Genomic DNA, 8095 nt, shown 5'->3' on the forward strand with positions numbered 1-8095 from the left:
AAAAACTTTTGATTTAGAAGCTCAGTAATTCTATAACCTCTTTTCAGGCTCACAGGAAAGCTTACTCTCTAGCCTCTCTTGAAATTAGGTTGGTTCTGAGTTCTAGAGAAAGGCTAGGGGACAGAAGTGAAGAATACCACTTCCAGCTCTCCCCCCTAAAACTATTCCACCCTTTGCTTGTCAATCAAGAGACGGTACAGTGGGAAGATGACAGAATCACACAATGGGAGGAACCTGCATTCTTGAGTCATCATTTAGAAGACAGCCAGCCCAGGCTACCAGGCTAGTCACTCATCTCCCATCAGACAGTGACTTGAGTGGGAGATAAACTCTGTGTGTGTGTGTGTGTGTGTGTGTGTGTGTGTGTGTGTGTGTATCCAGGGATATTATAGGTAGTTCGTTTTAGCAGTTGGCGTTAATTACCTTGGCTCATACAAAGCGGTTTCTTGCATAAGGCAGTAGTTTCATGATTCTCACTACTTGTTGGCTATGGAAGAAAGTATTAGTTACCATCTCTTTATCTTATTTGCAGACATATGAAGATAATTGAAAGAATCATGTTTGTGATTTGCTTTCAGCCTTTTAGGGACGAGGCAAGAAGTCAACTCAAAGCAGTGGTATCATTATTTTTAGATAGCTTTCCTCCTGGTTAGGGACAATTGCTGTCTTGCACTTGCTGAACACAACTGGAGAGGGAAGTCTTCTTTCATAATTTCAAGATAACAAACATGAGAGAAAGAACCAGCATGAAATACTGTCTGTTTTCTCTTTTATCATGAGTGGCTAAGAACATATCCTGGATATAATAAATATGAATCAATGAGAGACAAGCAGATAATCACTTGAATTTTAGATGAATAAGGAAGATTGCCTAGTGTTTAATAATACGTCTTCTCATTTCTAGACAAGCATAAGGATAATAATATGAATCTATTTGGTGTCAGATGGACTGTGACAATGAAGTAAGAATACTCCCTCTTGTGGTTCTTGGGAAAAATAATTCCTGCTATAAGAGCATACTGAGAAAACAAAAATTCTGGTTTCAGAGATAACTTCAGTGAATAGTTAGAACTTCTTTTCTCTGGGGCCTGGTTCTATGAAGCTGAGTAACCATTTAGGCTGTGTTCATGTGGATCTTCTTGAGCATGTTTGTGACCTTGAATTGCTCACCTCAGGGAGGAACTGAGGATGTGACTGAGGGAAGGAATCTTCCACCTAAACTGGAAGAAGGCTGCTTTCTACTTGGAATTTTGTGCCTGTTGGGAAGTAGTAATTGTCATTAAATTTCTTCTTTCTTTAGCTTGCAATGGTTCTCCAATGTGGCCTTGTTATTACTCTGGGGAAAGCTTCCATTTAAGAGGAGTGAATTTGGTGTTAGGACACTATCTTCTTTAAAGCCCATCTCTCGTTATTTTGTGGGTGGTGTAAATATATTTCTCAAGTGTATGTTTTTTCCCTTGTCTGTTTGGAGTCTTATTTAGCAGCTGTGCTTTTCTCAGGGGATAGTTGACTGTAAAATGCTTGAAATAGGAAATTACTCATTTTGTAAGAAGTAAAGTAGAGATAACATTGCAATTGGAAGACAACACCTATCCAATGTCAACAGTGGTTTGATGTGAAATTATCATTTGTTTTCTCATAATTGATGCCTCTTGCTTTTTGCTGCTAATGTTTCAACATTAGAAATAGGACATTTCTCAGTTCTCAGGAGGGTTGACATGTATGTAGGAAATCAATATCTATCTCTCTATCTTTTGTTCTCCCTGGTTCTCTAGTTAGGTTGTGCATATTTTTTCTGGTTTGTTCAGAACAGTCTTGACTTACAGTGCTGTCCCGGTGTCCCATTTGGCTTAGGATTTATTCTCTTTTCTTTTTTTTTCCCAATGAAAATTTTTAACAATATGAATTTTATTAGTCATAAAATATAACTTTAAGAACAATACAGGCAATTTTAAGTTTTTAAAAGATTACATTGAAAAAAATTCATTCTTTGGAAAAGTACCTGTGATATGATATTAGAAAGCAAAGAAATTGATTAAAGCACATGAATTGTGGGGGCGAGAAACTGCCTTGGACTGAATGAGACACAGCACTTGTACTTATATTCTACTGGAGACGCAGGTCACATGAACCACAAAGATGCATGGCTTCTGGGAAATGTAGTTTTGCTCTTGGCCCAGAAACAAGAAATGACTTTAGTACACATCTTGTAAACATCTGTCACACTATCTTAGAACAAATTATTGAAGGGAGGACATGAAAGATACATGCAGTACCAAACAAGAAGGATGTTATTTACACCTTACAGATAAGGTGTAAACTGAGGTTCAGAAGAACTGAGAAAATTATTCATGGCTACACAGTCAAAAAGGGCAGAATTAAGCATCAAATATGATTCTTTAACATTTCAAGTTCCACTATATAGTTCTACATCGCATCTCGGCCTTTTGGCCAAGATCAAGTGCAGTATACAGTTCTACATCCCAAAGTTTTCTTTGTTGTTCCCAGAAATCACACTTTACAGCACCTTTTGAATCTTTATAGTTAATAGGAGCTAAGATTTAAGTGATTTAGATTATTATTTCTAATTTTACCTGAATTATAATACTTGATTAAATTTTTGAATTAAAAATGAATATTTATAAACATTTGACTAAATCTAAATATCAAGACGATTTATATATACTTGTCTATCAATAATTTAGATTGATTTAAGCTTCCTTGTGAAAGTCCATTTAATTCCTTAATTTACACAGACAGAAAATAGCCTTCCCTTTTCTCTGTTATTTATCAATTTTCTTTTTTTCTGACCTAAGACCATGGAGTTAGAAACAAAATCTCATAGGAGATTTTATGATTTTTTTTCTGGGTTGAGCATAAACCCAAAACGTAGTTCTTGCTCAGAGCCTTTCATTAGTTTTGTGGTGAGTTTTTTTTCTTTATATGCATCATTCTCTGTTACATATATAATCTTGACACTCATAAAAGCAAAATAAAGTTCTGGAATGAAATTCGCCATTGCTTTTTTTGGTTCATTTTATCAGTTGCCCTGTTGACTGGTTTGTTTAGTAGAACAACTCCCTAAACATATAACAAATTGAACAATCCACTTTACTATTTTTCCACATGTTTTCAGAAGACACATGACAATTTTTTTTTGTAAGCAGATGCTGAAAGTAATTATGTGAGTCTTAGACTTAAAAAGAATACAATAAGACACATTATATAGCTTGAATTGTAGTGGCCTTTCCCACATTTCATGAGTTTCTGTCAAGGATGTTCTTACCTGACACCTGTTAAGAAGCAAAATTAAAAAAAAAAAAAAAGAAAATTAAAGATTTTTAGTGGCCTTTAACTGCCTTCCTTACATTTGTTTGCCTCTTTTACAATTCACTCAGAGTCAACATTTGGGCTGGAAAACCGTGAAGAGAGAGCACACAACCATTCCTCCTCATAACGCTAACTCTATCTTGCTTTGATTTTGCTATTCTCTAGTCTATATTCAGAAAACAAAACCTAATTTGCTTGATTCTGGGCCTGCAGACCTTCTTGCAAAGAACATTGTTACTCTACCTAACCTTTGTAGAAATGTTTGGTTAATTTGCCCTTACCCTTTCCAAGTGCAAAAACCCTGAGGCTTGTCTTTTGAGGAAGCACATGAACAAGAAAGGATAAATCTGTTTATCTCAAACGGCAAATCATATAGTTAGCTACTCAACAAGAAACATACACTCTGTTCCACAGAGAGCAGGAGCTCAGTATTCTGACCGTGGGCTGACCCACAGGAAGCTCAGAGACCGGGTATCAGTAGTATGTAAAGGTACTAGAAGAACAGATTGTAGACTCAACTAGAATTCAAACATGTCTGGACAAGCCCAGTAGACTGTAAGGCCATTTCTCTAAAAGATTTGTTTTTCTGATGGACTGAGAAGGTTTCTGAGAGGGTATTTGTCTTGAGAGTATGACCCAGTAACAAAACCTTAGTTGTCTGGGAAGATGGGTGATTTTGAATGCAGCACCAAAATACTCACTTTCATTTGACTTGTAGCCAGGACCTTACCAGATGCAGGTTTGAGTCTTGTTGAGAGCATCAGGTCTGTACTTAAACCCTAAAAGACCTGATTTTCTAGAAACTTTCAAATGTAGATGCACAAACAGTTCTTTTTTTTGACGCTCTCTAAAACAGATGCAGAGGTGAGAGCTCTTTCCCACGTGGTTAACTGTGGTAGACGGAATTCTAAAGATGTTTTCCCTTCACTTTCACTGAGATTTTTATCTCAGTGGTTACTCATTCAAACACTAATCTAGGTACATCTTTCAGAGATTTTGCAGATTGAAGTCCCAAGTTAGTTAATCTTAAAGAATGGAGATTATCCAGGCGGGCCTGATCCTATCAGATGAGCCCTTTTCATGCAGAGAGTTTTCTGTAGGTAGGAGCAGAAAGGAAGTTAGAAATTCAAAGCCCATGGAGGGATTTGATGCATTGTTCCTGGATTGATTTTGAAGGGGGCCTTGTGCCAAGGAATACAGGGGGCCTTCAGGAGTTTAAGAGTGGTCCGTTTTTGACAGCTAGCAAAGAAACATGGACCTCAGTCCATATTTGGTCAAAAACCTGAATGAGTTTGGAAGCAGATTCTTTCCTACAGCCTCTAACTTTAAGCCCTTCCCAGAGATGCCTTTATTTCAGTCTGGTAAGACTCTATGCAGAGAATCCAGTTAAGCTGTACCCAGAAGTATCTCTAGACACTTCTGACCTAGAGAAGTGTGAGACAATTCCTTTGTGTTAAGTCACTGCGCTTATGGTAATTTGCTATCAAATTACTAGCAACAGAAGACTAATTCATTGACAGAATATGATGAGATTTGGTATCTTGTGGGACCAAGGCCTCAGCCAGTGATAGACAGTGGATGCCAGTGGGTAAATGGTAAAGCATGGTGAGAAAAGAATTGATGAGGGCTTATAACATGTCCCCTGGGAACTCCCAGAAATTCTCCTGGGTGGAAGAAACAGCCAGTGAAATCTTAATTGTTACAATTAATATGAGCCACTAGAACTTATAGGCTGATAAAGTCTGGGAAACTGATTGCACACATTTACATGAAGTCCAAGTTACTTCAGTCTCCTAGTGTACACTTCATTCAACAAAAGGGACATAGTTTTTGCTATTGTTTTGTCTTGTTTTTGTTTTTTCTTTGTTTCTGATTTACATCTCTCCACTCCTAAAATTCACTTGCCTTTTTCTTGGCCCTTGATATCTTTTGGTAGATGCCAAGAGGCCTGTTTAGTAAGTATATGTTGAATAATGAAAACAGTAGAAATAAATATATATTTTTCTTTGTTATTAACTCTTTGCCACTGAGATAAAATAGCATCTTATTCTTGAGATATAGGTCATCTTTTTCAAGATGCTTAGATGTCTTTATCACAACCTTCCTATTAAAAAATAGTGAGCAAGCATTTTGTATAGGGTTCTTTTTATCTTAAGTTTTAATTTCAGTTAGTTAACACGTAGTGTAGTATTAGTTTCAGGTATAGAGTATAGTGATTCAACAGTTCATAAATCACCTGGTACTCATCACAAACACACACCTTAATACCCATGACCTATTTCACACCCCTTCCCTCACAGCCCCCACCTTCCCCCTCCTCCCTTCTGGTAGCCATCTATTTGTTGTCTATAACTAAGAGTCTGCTTCGTGGCTCATCTCTCTCTCTCTCTCTCTCTTTCTCTCTCTCTCTCTCTCCCCTACTCTCTCTCTCTCTTTCCCCCTCTCCCTTTTTCCTCTTTGTTTTGTTTCTTAAATTCCACATATGAATGAAATCATATAGTATTTGTCTCTCTCTTATTTCACTTAGCATAATAAGTACCATCCACATTGTTGCAAATGGCAAGATCTCATTCCTTTGTGGCTGAATAATATTCTAACTTCTCTCTTTCTCTCTCTCTCTCTCATCTATCCATCCATCACATCTTTGTTATCCAGTCATCAGTTGATGGACACTCGGGCAGTTTCCATAGTTTGGCTATTGTAAATAATGCTACTATAAACATATAAACGTAGGGTTGCATGTATCCCTTTTAATTAGTATTTTTGTATTCTTTGGGTAAATACCTAGTAGTGCGATTGCTGGATTGTAGGGTAGTTCTAGTTTTAACTTGCTGAAGAATCTCCATACCGTTCTCCAGTGTGGCTGTACCAGTTTGCATTCCCACCAACAATGCAAGAGGGTTCTCCTTTCTCCATATCCTTGCCAACATTGTTTCCTGTGTTATTGATTTTAAGCATTTTGCCATATGTGAAGTGATATCTCATTGCAATTTTGATTTGTATTTCTCTGATGATGAGTGATGGTGAGCAACTTTCCATGTATCTGTTAGCTATCTGTATGTCTTCTTTGGAAAAAACATATATGCATGTCTTCTGCCTATTTTTGATAGGATTATTCATTTTTGGGGTATTGAATTTTCTAAGTTCTTTGTATATTTTGGATACTAACCCTTTATCAGATATGTCATTTACAAATATCTTCTCCCATTCTGCATGTTGCCTTTTAGTTTTGTTGATTGTTTACTTCACTGTACAAATGTTTTATTTTGATGGTGTCCCAATAATTTGTTTTTGCTTTTGATTCCTTTGCCTCAGATGATATACCTAAAAAGAAGTCGCTACGGCTAATGTCAAAGAGATATCACTGCCCGTGTTCTCCTCTAGGATTTTAATGGTTTCCCATCTCACATTTAGGTCTTTATTCCACTTTGAACTTATTTTTGTGTAGTGTGCAAGAAAGTGGTCTAGTTTCATTCTTTTGCATGTTGCTGTCTAGTTTTCTCAACACCATTTGTTGGAGAAACTTTCTCTCATTAGATATTCTTTCCTGCTTTGTCGAAGATTAATTCACCATATAGTTGTGGGTTGTATTGGGTTCTTAACAAAGGAAACTTGATTACAGTATGGGAGACTTTTAATTTTCATAGCCAAGCTACAGATTAGTACAGAGATGATTCTATTATAATTGTAGTGTAATTTTATAAGAATTTTATTGGGAGACAATTCTTCACAGATCTCTTACATTTCTGCATGTCTTCTGAGCAGATATATTGACAGATTCTGGTTATGGAATATCTTTTATTTGTATGGAATACAAACAAAGTATGTTTGTATGGCAAACAGCTTTGGAAGATAAAGATAGTGTCTCTCTCTGAGGCAAAAGGCAGATTTGTTTGCTGTCCAGGATAATAAAGGCAATGCCTTTAAAAAAGCAAAGGTTGGACAGATTTGTCAGCGGTCTCCTTTAAAGGTTTGATATTTCCTAAGCCCAACTGTGATACAAAATCCCATGTGACCAGCACAGATGACCAACTTTCCTAGTTTGCATTAGATTTTTCTGATTATTACATAAAGTCCTGAATACGAGGAACTCTTCAGTTTTGGTCACATCAGGGAGTTGGTCACTCTTGTGACTTGTGTGCACCTGAGATGATCCATATCACCTCCACATGATTTGGGAAGCAGGGAGCCATTATAAACCTGAAGATCATGATGCCATTGTGATATAAATAATCAAGTCCTTCGGCTCTGGTCCAGGAGGCTGGTGTTTTAGGCTAGCACCCTTAAAACTGTGGTAAGCTATGGGGCACCTAGGAGGCTCAGTTGGTTAACCATTCAACTCTTGGTTTTGGCTCAGGTCATGATCTCACAGTCATAAGTTTGAGGCCTGTGTCAGGTTCTGCACTGGCAGCGCAGAGCCTGCTTAGGATTCTGTCTTTCTCTTCCACTCTCTGCTTCTCCCTCACTCATGCGTGCACATGCTCTCTCTCCCTCTCAAAATGATTAAGTAAACTTAAAAACAACAACAACAACAACTGTGGTAGGTTAGCTTATTAGGTAGCAAGTGCAGTAAAACTATCAGACCCTTGACAGCTCTTTACAAATATAAGTCTAGCAATTGCTAGAATAATAGTTGGAAAAAAGTTTATTTTAGACTGGAGAAATGGAATAAGCCCATAAGTTTCCTCTGAAGTTTTCCAAAAGCTGTTTATGAAATGAATAATTCAAAAGCAAATCGACTTACAAAGGTGACTTTGTAAGAACT

General features: G+C 37.1%; 1 pseudogene; it reads left to right on the forward strand.

Annotated features, from left to right (window-relative positions):
- The first annotated feature begins 2431 nt into the window (after positions 1 to 2431).
- Positions 2432 to 2604, forward strand: LOC120240282 (annotated as a pseudogene).
- The last annotated feature ends 5491 nt before the right edge of the window (positions 2605 to 8095 follow it).

Source organism: Hyaena hyaena, unplaced genomic scaffold, assembly GCF_003009895.1.
Source record: "Hyaena hyaena isolate Hyena2069 unplaced genomic scaffold, ASM300989v1 scaffold_251, whole genome shotgun sequence".
Classification (NCBI taxonomy): Eukaryota; Metazoa; Chordata; class Mammalia; order Carnivora; family Hyaenidae; genus Hyaena; species Hyaena hyaena.